Source organism: Mustela nivalis (genome assembly GCF_964662115.1).
Source record: "Mustela nivalis genome assembly, chromosome: 4".
In the NCBI taxonomy this organism is placed as follows: Eukaryota; Metazoa; Chordata; class Mammalia; order Carnivora; family Mustelidae; genus Mustela; species Mustela nivalis.
In genome coordinates this window covers 127,154,347-127,168,395 of record NC_139023.1, presented here as the reverse complement: position 1 = coordinate 127,168,395, position 14,049 = coordinate 127,154,347, and the positions used below count along the sequence as shown (strand labels likewise).

The 14,049-nt window shown below is 38.4% G+C and overlaps 1 protein-coding gene across 9 annotated transcripts in view; it reads right to left on the bottom strand.

Moving 5' to 3' along the window:
* Window positions 1-14,049, bottom strand: part of FNIP2 (folliculin interacting protein 2) — a gene marked incomplete at its 3' end in the record, with an annotated part of 134,314 nt that overhangs the window by 66,557 nt on the left and 53,708 nt on the right. The window lies entirely within an intron of this gene.

Sequence of the window (14,049 nt, the reverse complement as noted above, 5' to 3'; positions counted from 1 at the left end):
AATCACTGAAGAGAAAGCATCTCCTTCCAAAAAATCACAAGGATGTGGAGAGAAAGCTAAATTTGGATGCCTGCATTCTGGGGATGGCATACCTGATGTATAGGAGTGTTCAAGCTTCTGTGTTACTAGCCAGGTAGCCATTTGGAGTGAGTGGGGCCTTTTCCCTTCCTCTCCCACACACCCAGGCTCAGGTAAAATTGAGTGGAATTACATATCCTAAAATTTAGGATTTTCCTCTATTATAGCTGGCTCTGATACAGAAGTTTTGACAACCAGGTGCAGGGGCACCTGGGTAGTTCAGTCGGTTAAGCATTTGCCTTCAGCTCAGGTCACGATCCTAGGATTGAGTTTGGGATAGAGTCCCATTATCAGGCTCCCTGATAACTGGGGAGTCTGCTTCTCCGTCCACCCCTCCCCTGCTTATGTTCTCTCTCTGTCAAATAAATAAAATCTAAAAAAAAAAAAATCAAGTGCATCACTGTAGGGAATTTGAATTGCTAACAATAATAATCAGCAATAAAGGAAGCATGGCTTATTCCTCTTAAAAAGAAAACTACAGACCAAAAATGGTGTCATTTAAGCCAAGTCACTAAACCAGAACTTAACACCTAACTTAACTACAGTTTCAACCTCCCCTATAGGTTAACCAGGCCTAAAAGAAGATGAGGTTATGTACCTGATAAGACCCTTGTCCCTCCTCCTCAGGGAAAATGACCTAGCCTGAAGTAATCATTTCTTTTCTTTTGCTGTTAACTCCTTGCTCCATCCTCCTCCCTGTAAAAACCGTCCATTCTATACAACTCCTCAGAGCACCCCTCTACTTGCTGGAGGGGATGCTGCCCCACTCAGGAACTGCTTAATAGAGCCAATGAAAACTTCAAATTTACTTGGTTTAATTTTGTCCTTTAACATTCCTAAGCAAACCAAAAGTTGCTGGGATAAAAATTCTCTAAACATAAGTCTGTTCTTGAGTAATGAATGAAATGAGAACGTGAGACTATAAAAAGGGTAATCATTTAAAATGCACTACTTTGGGGCTCCTGGCTGGCTCAGGTGGTAGAGTCTGCAACTCTTGATCTCCAGGTTGTGAGTGCAGGCCCCATGCTGGGCACAGAGCTTACTTTTAAAAAATTTTAAAAATGAATAAATATAAAACGCACTGCTTTGGATTATTTTCAGTTATTAGTCTGTTAATCCACTTAACACATATTTGAGTGCCTACTATGATTCAGGCACTGTGGTCCTGATGCTAGATATTCAGCAGTTAACTAAAGATATCTGGTCCCTGCTCTCACAGAGAACATGGTTTAGCGGGGAATACTGGTCTAATAATATATGAATATGTAATTACAGATTGTCCTAAGTGCATAAAGGGGAAGGAGCCTCATATTTTCACATCTGAGGAACAGGGAAATCCCTAAGTATTTAAGGAAGTGAAGCAGGGTTCTGGCTGGCTCATTTGGTAGAACATGTGACTTTTGATCTTGGGGTCTTGAGTTTAAGCCGCATGTTGGGTATAGAGCCTAATAAGAAAGAAAAAAAAAAAAAAAACAGACAGAGGATTTAAGGGACTAACATTTAAACAGGGCTTGAAGGAGTAAGAGTTAAAGAAATAAAGCGTGAGGGGCATCTAGGGGACTCAGTCGGTTAAGCATCTGCTTTTGGCTCAGGTCATGATCCCAGAGTCCTGGGATTGAGCCCCCAGTTGGGCTCCCTGCTCAGCGGGAAGTCTGCCTCTCCCTTTGCTCATGCTCTCTCTCTCTCAAATAAATAAATAAAATCTTAAAAAAAAAATAAAGTGTGAGAATGAAGAACAGGGTAGGAAGAGGGAAGGACATGGTAAAATATAACACTGATATAGAAGAGACAGAAAAAAAAAAAAGCAGAGAAGTAGAGCTCAAGAGGCAGGCTGGGAAGACAGGCAGGAGCCAAGATCATACCCTAAGTGCAATGAGAGGCCAAGATGAACAAACAAAGGCTGATAAGCTCGCGTCTATACTTCAAAAAAAAAAAAAAGAAAAAGAAAAGAAAAAAAAAATTCAACCTAGCTCCTCTAAGGAAAACAGAGGTGGGTGAGATCAAGACTGGAAGCAAGAAGGCCAGACAGAATTCTTATGAGTTCAGCCCTTGTCAGGAAGGTGAGGACAGCAACTGAGGTGGAGGAAGCAAACACATGCATGATAAGTGCTCCAAAATGTTACTAATTACTTAAGAGAATTGTTAATGGTACAATTAAAAAAACACAGCAACATGTATTAGTGTAACATGTATTGTGGTGTAACAGTGTCTGGTAGCCAACCACAAATTGTACATTATTGGCTCTTTCCTTTTTCAGTGATAGTTAATATTGAATATATTCTTTCCAGGTAGCAGATTAGTTTTCTTAAATTCCAGCACCAAAAAATACAAAGTTCTTATAACAACCTATGTTCTAAACTACCATGTCCAGTATCCCTTCCTCCTGATTTTGATAACATGGCCAAGTTTATCTTGGAAATCATTTTCTTCTCAGTCCACAAGTCATCTGTGATCCAGGTCTGGCCAATCAGACCCCCAGCTAGGCTGTGAAAGCCAGTCCCCACACTTCATTGCTTGGCTGGCAGATGATACTCTAGAGTTGACGGTGCCTGCTTTTTGTCGTTATGAGGTGAGAACCTATCTCTGAAAATGAAGTCAATGTGAAGCAAAGAGAGGTGAGCAATGGGGTGAGACAGATTCTTGTTGGCAATCGAAGCTACCTGCTTCCGAGTGAGCACTCTTCCTGAAGTTAGTTTTCTATCACTTACAACCCAAACGGTCCTGGTGACTGTGCCCCCAAACCACTAAATTTTAAAATTACACAAAGTCATTAATGCCTCTGTGGGGAGCCTGGCTGGCGCAGTCAGCACAGCATGCAACTCTTGATCTTGGTGTTGTAAGTTCAAGCCTTATGCTGAGTGTAGGGACTACTTAAAAAAAAAAAATCTTAAAAAAATAGCCTCCAAGAGTACACAGGCTAAAGTTATTAAAAGTGAGAAAGCAAAGAGGGTTTAATTGTCTTTTTTCTTGTTCGACCTGTTTTGCCCCAGCAATGACACTTCACCAAAACAGCTTTCTAATTTAAGAAGTTGTTCAATCTTTTTTTTTTTTTGAGAGGTAGCCATGATTCAAATATCCAATAATGATCGTAACACCTTATTAAATGTTTCATGCTATTTTTCAAAATTTAAAAGAATGGAAATAAAGATATGGAAGGGGAAAGTAAATATGTTGGATTATCTAATTTTTTGACCTAAATAACTTAAAAAAGTATGTTTTATTAACTGTAAAGCAAACTATACTCTCCTTCCATATGAATATTTTATTTAATGCCTAATTAAATTCTTGTCAGCTGTCATTACTATTATCAGTGGAGAAAATTACAGTTGAGAAATTTGACAAAGAAAATACAGGCAGGACAAAGGAGATATACTGAATGCTTCAAAGTAAGACAGGCCTAGGATCAAATCTCAGCTCTGCCTCCCACTGGTTTGACAGCCTTGGGCAAGTCCCCCCAGGCAGCACTAGTGGGGCCTGGTATAAAGATTAAAGGAGATAATCTATGGAAATCTCCCAGCGCACTGTCAGCTCTTTCCCCTACCATCTTCCATATACAGAGGCTTGGGTTAGTCATCATCAAATGCCACATGCGTCCGCATTCCCTTCAATACTCCACCAAAAGTTTTTGTGGGGCTTCTGTGAGTACCAGCCATGGTTCCTGGTGTTTCACTGAGGGCAACCCTGCATGACTCCAAGAAGTCTATGAAAAAATATGCCTTGGGCTTTTGCCTTAAGATATCTATTTGAAAGATGTTTATTCTAATCAGAACTACCTCATTTCTTTGCTTTGGTTGAAAGCAAGGACAGAACACTGGTCCCTGGTATAATTTGTCTACTCTATGACTGCAGCTGTCGGACTGTAGGCACAACAAAACAAGATGGTTTATCTACCTTTTCTTACTGTAAAACTTAAACAAAAGGACTTAGATGGACACTTTTCAGTTTCAAGATTCCATGATGTTAAGATCTGCCAGGGAATGAACCAGATCTTATTTCTGGAACTACTCGAGAGCAGGAAGAAAGTGACCAAAGTCTAAATTACTTAACCTGAAAGGTGACAAGCAACAGTTCAAAGGAGTTAAGACAGAAAACAGAATTCTCTTCAAAATATATATAACCCCCCCAAATAAATAAATAAAATAAAAAATATATATAACCCATCTGAAAATAATGATGTACTATACATTGGCTAATTGAATTTAAATTTAAAAAGTAAAAATAAAAATAAAATAAAATACATATAACCACGTGTTGTGGGTTGAGTCTTGTCCCCTCAATTCCTCATTTTCACACCTGGGACTAGGACCTTGTTTGGAAACAGGGTCTTTGAAGATTAAGGTTAAGATCAGGTTAAGATTAAATCAAACTAGATTAGGATGGGCTTTAATCCAACAACTGGTGTCCTCATAAGAGGAGGTTAATCTGGACACAGACACAGACACAGACCATCCCTGGGAGGTGATGGATGACAGACAGATTGTGGAAGTACACTGCTACAATCCAAGGAAAGCCAAAGAAGGCTGGCACTCAGAGGCGTTACAGTAAGAAAGAACTGGTAAGTCCTTATTCTCAATGAATTTAAAATCCAGAAGACACAATTATATAGGAAACTACATGAAAATAAAAACACAAGGCAGAATATAGGAAGCAAAAGTGGAAAAAAAAAAAAACAGGAATCGGGGCACCTGGGTGGCTCAGTGGATTAAGCCGCTGCCTTCGGCTCAGGTCATGATCTCGGGGTCCTGGGATCGAGTCCCGCATCAGGCTCTCTGCTCAGCGGGGAGCCTGCTTCCCTCTCTCTCTCTGCCTGCCTCTCCGTCTACTTGTGATCTCTCTCTGTCAAATAAATAAATAAAATCTTTAAAAAAAAAAAAAAACCAGGAAAAAGTTCCCAGAAGCAGCAATATTTGAACCAACAAAGTTAGGAAGGATGGCAAGGATTCCACGTAAACAAGGGAGTCAGTCATTGCAGAAAAAGGGCATGGCATAAACACAAAAAATCAAATGATATAAAGTCTTCGTTGGTTGGATTATGTCTTCGGCAGAAGAATCACACAGGAAAAGAGGCCATAAAGTTTAGGATTACTTGTAGAGAGCCCTGTATATTTCAAGAAAAAATTATGGAAAATGGGTGGCAGTAACAAATATGGAATCTTTTTTTTTTTTTTTTTTTTTTGGTCTGGGTTAGTACTCTCAGGAAAAGAGCAAACAGGAAAAGTAATTTGCAAATTAGTTGACATTCTTATTTTATACTGAAAAGATCTTTGATGCACAACTTGCCAAATTTAGCTTCAGAGACACTAATAAAAATTTACCATTGAATTGCTGTTCTGTGGTCAAGTGTATAATTTAAAAAATACTTAAAGATTCCAATTCTTATTAGAAGCTTTCATTCATCAAGCTAGCCTAAAGATATAATTTTTAAATGATTCCAAATAAATGCATCGCACTGTTATTTTACCAAAAGAAATTCCTATTGGTTACTTGCTGCAACTCTGTCTTTAAGAAAGTAGGTGATATATAATTTTTTTACTTCTTTTGTAGAAGAACTGTGTGGAATGAAAGAATAAATCCCTATAATCAGCAGTATGGTGTGGAAAGAACACCGTAAGTAACAACACAAACCTCAAAGCACACTCCTGCATTCACTCTTTCCACCCACTTTTAGGATCCGGTTAACCCAAGTACCATGGAAGATACTAGGAATAGAAATTAATTGGATGCAGTTCCTCCCTCAGAAGGCTTACAACCTGATATGGGAAGGCCAATATACAAACACAAAGGATGAAGACATCAAGTCCACACTGTAGGGGTAAGGGATGGATGAATGTCACAGAGGATGTGATCCTTGGGACATGAATTGGTATTCACCAGGATAAACAACTTTTATCTCTAGCTCTACCACTTTCGACCCAGGTGACTTTAGGAAAGCACTTATCCAGGGGTCACCTTTCTCAAAGTGTATCTATCTGCCTTATCTCTCTCACAAGGTTGTTGGGAAAAACAGTTACTAAGTATGAAAGTGCTCTTAGGCGTGCAAAGCGTAAATCAGAGATAAATTCAGACACACAATCCTTTCACTGAGATCTTTGGGGCCAGGTGTTTAAGTATTCAGAATTTTTTATATTTTAGAAAGAATGTCATACCACATGTTATGTGATACCTCCTCCCAGGCTCCAGGTATAACCAAATCCCAAAATAAAACAAATTAATATTGCATCAGGCCAAGTTAAGAATATTTATGCTGAGTGGATTAGACAGAAACTATGCATAACTTCACAATAGTTCAGGTTAATTCCAAAAATCTTTTCAGAGATTTTAGGATTTTAGAATTGTAGGATAAGAGGTTGTTGACCAACGTAATGCTTACTGTGTCTTAGGGAAGGTCACAAGGCTAGAATAAGTAACATTAAGTTCACCAACTTTATCCCAGATATAAGCAATCCCTAACAAAGACAACTATCAAAGTTTATGTGCAAGTAAGTTCTAACTCAGGACTCGTTTCTCCCTTTCACTGAAACAGTACTATAAATGGTTGCAAGAGTCACAAGCTAAAACCATATAAGTCTTTATGTGTTCACACAACAATAACAAAACATTATCAGTCACAAAACAGCCTGAGGTTTGGATAGGATGTACCATGAACTATGAAGTACAGAGCAGGAAAAAACAGAATTCTTCCCCTTCCCCCCCCCCAAGTTCAGGGGTCATATCAAGTAAAACTACAAAACAGGTAAAGTTCATGTATGGCCCCATGGCACCATCATAACCACCCACACACTGTCCTAGAGCCCCCGTGGCATTGACTAAACCACAGAGCACTGTACTGATCGTCAGAATGCCTGAGTTCTAGGCAGGATCAACAGCCTATTCCCTTCACCTCGTAATCCAGAGTTCCTTCCTCTAAAAAATGATGGGTTGGGGCAAAAATCATCCCTCAAGGTCTTATCCTTCCAAATGTAATACACAGGAATTCCAAATCATCTATAAAACACACACAGTGTGATTTAGAATGGATGATCCCAGCAAGGTAATAAGAGGAAAGCAATTGTAATGTTGATCCACATTACTGCATGACAGCCCTCACCTCTTTGAACTGTACTCTATAATTTAACAAACATGCTTCTTAATATAAATACATCTTTAATCGATAGAACTTTCAAAAGATGCTAACAAAATCTGCAGAGGAAAAGTACAAGTTCTTTGGAGGCAAGAGGGACACTGAGGGGCCAGGTGACTATGCCACTATACCAACTAGGATACCACCCCTGGCCAGATTTTGCTGTTATTATTAATAGGTTTTTCCCCTTCTCCCCCTTAAAAATTCACAGAAGCTCTAAATTTGGTCTATATTTTCCAAAATAGTCCCTATAATTCATGAAAGAGTACTATGGGTTCTTTTCCAGTATCTTTAAATTAGAAGCTACCTTTACTTACAAAAAAAAAAAAAAGAAAAGAAAAAAAGTTAGGGGGCAGGCGTGCCTGGCTGGTTCCACCAGAAGAGCAAGTGACTTTTTTTTTTTAAGATTTTATTTATTTATTTGACAGACAGAGATTATAAGTAGGCAGAGAGGCAGGCAGAGAGAGAGAGAGAGAGAGGGGAAAGTAGGCTCAATCCCAGGACCCTGAGATCATGACCTGAGCCAAAGGCAGAGGCTTTAACCCACTGAGCCACCCAGGCACCCTGCAAGTGACTTTTGATCTCAAAATCATGAGTTTGAGTCCCACATTGGGTTTAGAGATTAGTTAAAAAAAATATATATATATGTACATAAATGTATATACACATATATCTTTATCTTTGCTGTTCATCTTCATGCACGCTTTAAGTCAATATTCACTGAGCTAATTCTTTCATATTCTTGTCAGCATAACCCAAACACTCTCAATATTCATTACTATATTTCAGGATTACTGAAATGCACAAGGACCCTGCTGAAAGCTAACTTGCAAAAACATGATTTCATATCTTTTCCTGAAAGTAAGGTTTCCCCACCTCCCTTACTCACCCACCCAGGGAAATCATATACTAATAACATAAATATTTAAGACACTAGTTTGTATATTAATTCTAGACCCATTTAAATTATACACAGATTCTGTTCTCCTAGAGGTTTCCAAAGGTCAAAAGCATGCTTCTCTCCATAAGGCTTTTTGTTTGCAAAATGAGAAAGCCAAAATCAACAGAAACTGTACCTATCTTTGGTTGTAAAATATCAGCTCTAAAAGAAATGGGTACAGGAGAGCACGTGGAGAGTGGTCAGAGCACAGCACTGTAGGGTCGGGCCATGGGGCAGAGGCAAGAATGAAAATAAGCGGGAAAAAAAGAAAGACATGGGTACAAACACACAAATTTACATATTCTTTGACCTGGCAATTTCATTTGTAGGAATTGATCCTACAGATCAATTTGCATGGGTTCAAAATGATTATGTACAAAAAGGTATTCAGTGCAGCACTGTTTGGAATGGCAAAGGACTTGAAAATGTCAGCACAAGATTGTTAAATCATGGTCCATCCATACAGTGGAGTACTATACAGATATAACAACAAATGAAGATGAACCTTATGTAATTATATCACAAGCCAAGACACCACTCAGAAAGAAGTACAAGATATTGCTCATAGAATGTTACTATATGGGGGCACCTAGGTGATGCAGTGGGTTAAGTCTCTTGCCTTGGGCTCAGGTCATGATCTCAGGGTCCTGGGATCAGGTCCCACATCGGACTCTCTCTTCGGCGGGGAGCCTGCTTCCCCCTCTCTTTCTGCCTGCCTCTCTACCTACTTGTGATTTCTCTCTGTCAAATAAATAAATAAAATCTTAAAAAATAAAAAAAAAGAATGTTACCATATGTATTTTTGAAAAGAAAAATAAAAAATTCTGGATTTTATTATATATACACAGGCTATCTCTAGAAAGATGAATAACGGATTATAAGACTGGTTGTGTCTAGAACTATTTTTTAAAAGATTTATTCATTTATTTTTAGAGAGAAAGAGCAACTTCACACACTAGCAGGGGGAGAGGGAGAGGGACAGAGACAGAGACTCTCCAGCAGACTCCCCGCTGGGCAGGGAGCCCAATGTAGGACTTGATCCCACAACTCTGGGATCATGACCTAAGCTGAAACCAAGAGTCAGAGAGACATTCAACCCACTTAGCCACCCAGGCACCCCCAGGACTATTTAATACACAGCTGTCAAAACAGCATAGAGTGTAGACTCTGAAACCAGGCAGCCTGAGTTCAAGTCTTCACTCTGCCTGTTTCTAGTTATGTGACTTCAGAAAGTTACCTAACCTCGCTGTTCCTCAGTATCTCACTTACAAAATGGGGACAGTAGTGCCTTCTCCATAAGTGTTTGAGGATTAATGCAGAGCCAGCACACAGAAAGTGTGCTGTAAGTGCTAAGACGTATCTTTTGAATATTTAAGCATATAACTGTATTATCTCTTGAAAAATTAAAAATAATTTACAAAACTGAGGGGTACAATAAGAACATTCTAATATTTTTAACCCATCAGATAGTCTATTATTGCCTTAAGACAAACAACCTTAATTACTGTTTGCTTTGAAAAGCTTCTTGGTAGCTGAAGCATGAGGCTGTGGGTGAACTCCTACAGGGAAACCACCTTAATGAATTCAAGGCATTTAGAATCAGTTTCAAATATGTAGTTTGGCCTTAGACAATGACATTTATTGAGCTTTCTTGTCAGCATTCATATACCACATTTTCCTGCCCTTCTTCGTCCCCTGTCTCTCCCAAGAATAGGATAAGTTTCTCTCTAAAAAGTAACCCCTCTTTCCATTTATTAAACCTATTTATGGCCTTTGAGTTTATTACTGTTCTAGTACTGCTTTACATTGTTTCCTACTATATTCAATAACTGCCCTTTTTTTTACTGCATAATCTCACAGAGCCTAAAGATACTACTTCAAGAAAGTCTGATGTTTGGATATAGGCGGGGGAGGACTGGTGATCAGAGTTACACAGCACACACACAAATAATTGCCTAACATTTGAGAGGTTGCCAAATACTTTACTGAATTCACCTGAGCTAACCTTCACAAATGCCCTGTAAAAGCCTGTATTTCATATTTTATACAGAAATCAGGAGATCATTAAAAAGGTATAACCAGTAAGTGGCAAAGACAGGACTCAAACCAATGTTTGCTGATTCCAAATTCTGTGCTCTTCCAACTCTGAGATACCATCACCTTCCTATCAGTAGCAAACAAGTCAGGGTCACAGCTTCTATGTTCCAGGACATCCCTCTGCATTTCCTTCTGAGGTATAAAAACCCTGTTACACTTGAAAAATAAGAATACTAGTGATATAATCTTAAGACTGAAAAGTAAAACCCAGAAGTACTGTGAATGACCCTAACTATGTTAAAAACAAACAAACAAACAAACAAACAAACCCTGTTATCAAAGTTGTCTTTAAAGCTCACCAAAAATTAGTAGCTCATATCACAGACAGAAGATGAATCTCCCTAATATATAAAGGACCAGAAATCAATGAAGAAGAATACTCACAAACCAATACTCACAAACTGGGCAATGGATACAGGTAGTTCACAGAAAAAAATATATTATGATGGTTTTTAAATAGGAAAAGATGTTAAATCTCACTCTTAGAGAAAAGCAAATTAAAGTCATACACTTATCAGATTGGCAAAATTCAAAAAATTAACACAACTTACTCGATTAAGACAAGCAGAGGCACAAAATGGTATGACTACATTGGGGGAGCAATTCATCATAGCTAGAAGAATTACAAGTATTTGTAACCTTGGACCCACCGATCCTACTTCTGGAACTAAGCAAATATAAACATGTGATTGTGGCATGTTTGCTAAGAGTGGAAGGCTGGAAACAACTGGAGAAGACACTGGTAGGGGTAAGTTGTATCATTTATTTTAAATTTACACAACAAAATACCAAGGAGCTGTAATAGAGAGTGTGCAAGGATGACAGAAAACCTGTTAGATCTCCAGAGGATACTGAAAGTCCGAACAGCAAAGAGTAGATTCGTGTATACAGCATGCTACCTTTTGTGTAAGAAGGAGGAATACATATTTGTATTTGCTTATTTTTATACAAAAGAAATGTAAAAAATTAGTTTATATAAATTGAATTTTAAAAAGTAGAGAAGGAGAGAAAAGTTCTGACTTTTGAAAACAAAACTCACAAGAATATTCTGTTCTCCCAGGTAAAGAGCTAGATTACTTTATCAGACGTCATTGTTCCTTCCATTAGTTCTAAAATAAATTTCTAGATCTTATTGTCTACTCCTGGCCATGAAGAGGCGTGCAGATAAAACAGATAAAATAAGGCCAGGAGCTTGCCCAGCACTTCCTAAGATTGGTTTTTAAATTTATGGCCCAGATAGTTGATAAATTTACCTGAAAATGCTCTCCCTCGTTGGGTGGAGAAGACAAGACTTTCAAAAGTCTTAGTCCTAGAGAGAGACACTGGCAGTCTGGGAGTTCATAGTTGAGGTAAGATGCTGTTAGAGGCCAGAACATTTGTTAATGCGCAAAAAGGCAAGTGAGTGGCCACAGGCCCTTATGGGGGGGGGCTGTAGCCAAGGCTAGGAAGTATACATGCTGTCACACCTTCCACATCATGGTGAGTACTGTGGGGAAGTTCTGAGCAATGGCAGCCAAGAGGGCTAGAGAAAGGACTCCTGTTGCTTCCTTACCGCCCTGCACCAGGTAGACCCCTGTGACCTCTACCTATTGCTCCTGGCATCCAAAGTGCGATTTCTTCATCCAAAAAACCGTCCACATAAAAACATGTACAGGAATGTTTATGCAGCATTATTCATTATAGCCAAAAGGTGTGTATGTGTGGGGGGGAGTCACATGTCCATCACTGGATAAATAAAACATGATACATCTATACAATAGAGTATTACTTGGTCATAAAAAGCAATAAAGTACTAACACATGCTAGAACATGAGTGAACCCTGAATGCATGGTAAGTGAAAGAAGTCAAGTCACAAAAAATTGTATGTTGTATGAGTCCATTTACAGAAAATGTCCAGAATAGGCAAATGTACACAAAACAGATAGCAAATTATAGTTAAATCTTGTGCGGGGTATCTTCTGGGGGTAATGAAAATGTTCTGAAGAGAACAGTGGTGATGACTGCACCAATCTATGAATACACATAAATCCACCCAAGCATATACACACTTTAGATGGGTGGATTGCGTGGTATGTGAATTACATCTCCCCAAGCTGTTTCAAAAGAAAACAAGATACATTTTCTGTATACCTCCTCCACCCCACCCAAGGATGATGAGCAGTGGGAACACTCATGCACCACTGTTGAGAAAGGATTTGAGGCAACTTCTTTGTGGAATATCTAGTAAAGCCAATATGCAGATATTCTAAAACTTAAAAATTCCTCCTAATAATTCCACCCCACCCAGGGGAGGGAGATATGCAGAAAAAGACAAGTGCAATACTATACAATGCAACATTGTTTATAATAGTAAAAATCTGTTTAAAAAAATGTTCATCAATAGACTAATGGATAAATTGTAGCATGCGGTACTGAACTAGAACTAAATGAATTAGTACAAATAAATCTCAAAATCATAGATATAAACACACACATAAGCTTCTGTATGTACAGTACATACAGTTCTGTATGTACTGTATGTATGGTATGAAATTTGTTCTGTAATGTTAAATATGTGTGACCAAGTTTTTTTTTTTTTTTTTCAATACATCTTGGCCAGTAAACTAAAAATATGCAGAGGTAAATATTCAGAATGTAGTTACTTCTGGGAGGTAGAGAGGGAAAAGACTGGGCCCAGCAAGGGTTATGCAGGAAGCAACATCTGTTCCTCTGGTGTTTTAAATTTTCTTGTTTTTAATTATATATGTGAAGCCAAAGTGGCAAAATGTTAAGATTTAAGAAAACTGGGTTGTGGGTACACATATGATTATTGTAACATGTTCTGCATCTTCTGTAGGTTGAAATAGTTCATAAGAAAATGAAAACGCAATCCCTTTGATGTTCTTCAGAAAACTAAAAATAGAACTACCCTATGATCCAGGAATCACTCTACTGGGTATTTACCCCAAAATTACAAAAAAAAAAAATGTTAAGGGACACATGCATCCCTATGTTTATTGCAGCATTATTTACAATAGCCAAACTACAGAAGCAGCCACAGTATCCACTGATAGATGAATGAAGATGTGGTATGTACATATACAATTGAATATTATTCAGCCATAATAAAGAATGAAATCTTGCCATTTGCAACAACATAGCTAGGTAGTATAAATGCTGACTGAAATAAGTCAGAGAAAGACAAATATCATATGATCTCATTCATATGTGGAATTTAAGAAATAAAACAAATTAGCAAAGAAAAAAAAAAAAAAGGAGACAGACAAACCAAGAAACAGACTCTGAACTCTAGAGAACAGACTGATAGTTACCAGAGGGGAAGAGGGAGATGGGAGAAATAGGGGATAGACATTAAAGAGTACATTTACCATGATGAAAAAATAAAATTAAAGAAACACTTAAATTGAGGGAAAGAAGAAGAAGAAGAGGAGGAGGAGGAGAGATGATGCTAGCACAGACTAGGCTGTAATAGTGGAGGTGGTAAGAAGTAGTCAGATTCTGGGTAGCATTTGCAGGTAGAGCCATTTGGAGATGCTACGGATTGGATACAGTAGGTAAGGAAGGGGGTGGGGGAAGACTGGTCCCATAATTAGGACCATCAAGATGGAGAAGGCAGCAGGTGAGACAAATTGTTGGATATACAAATCTGGAGGTCAGGGAAAAAGTCTGGGCTGGCATTATAAAAGTGGGAGTTGTTGGACTACAGATGGTTTTTAAGGCCAAGAGCTGAATGAGATCACTAAGAAAGTTGAGTGTGGGTAGAAAAAAGGTCCAAGGACTGAGCCTTCAAGCACACCAACATTAACAGGTCTA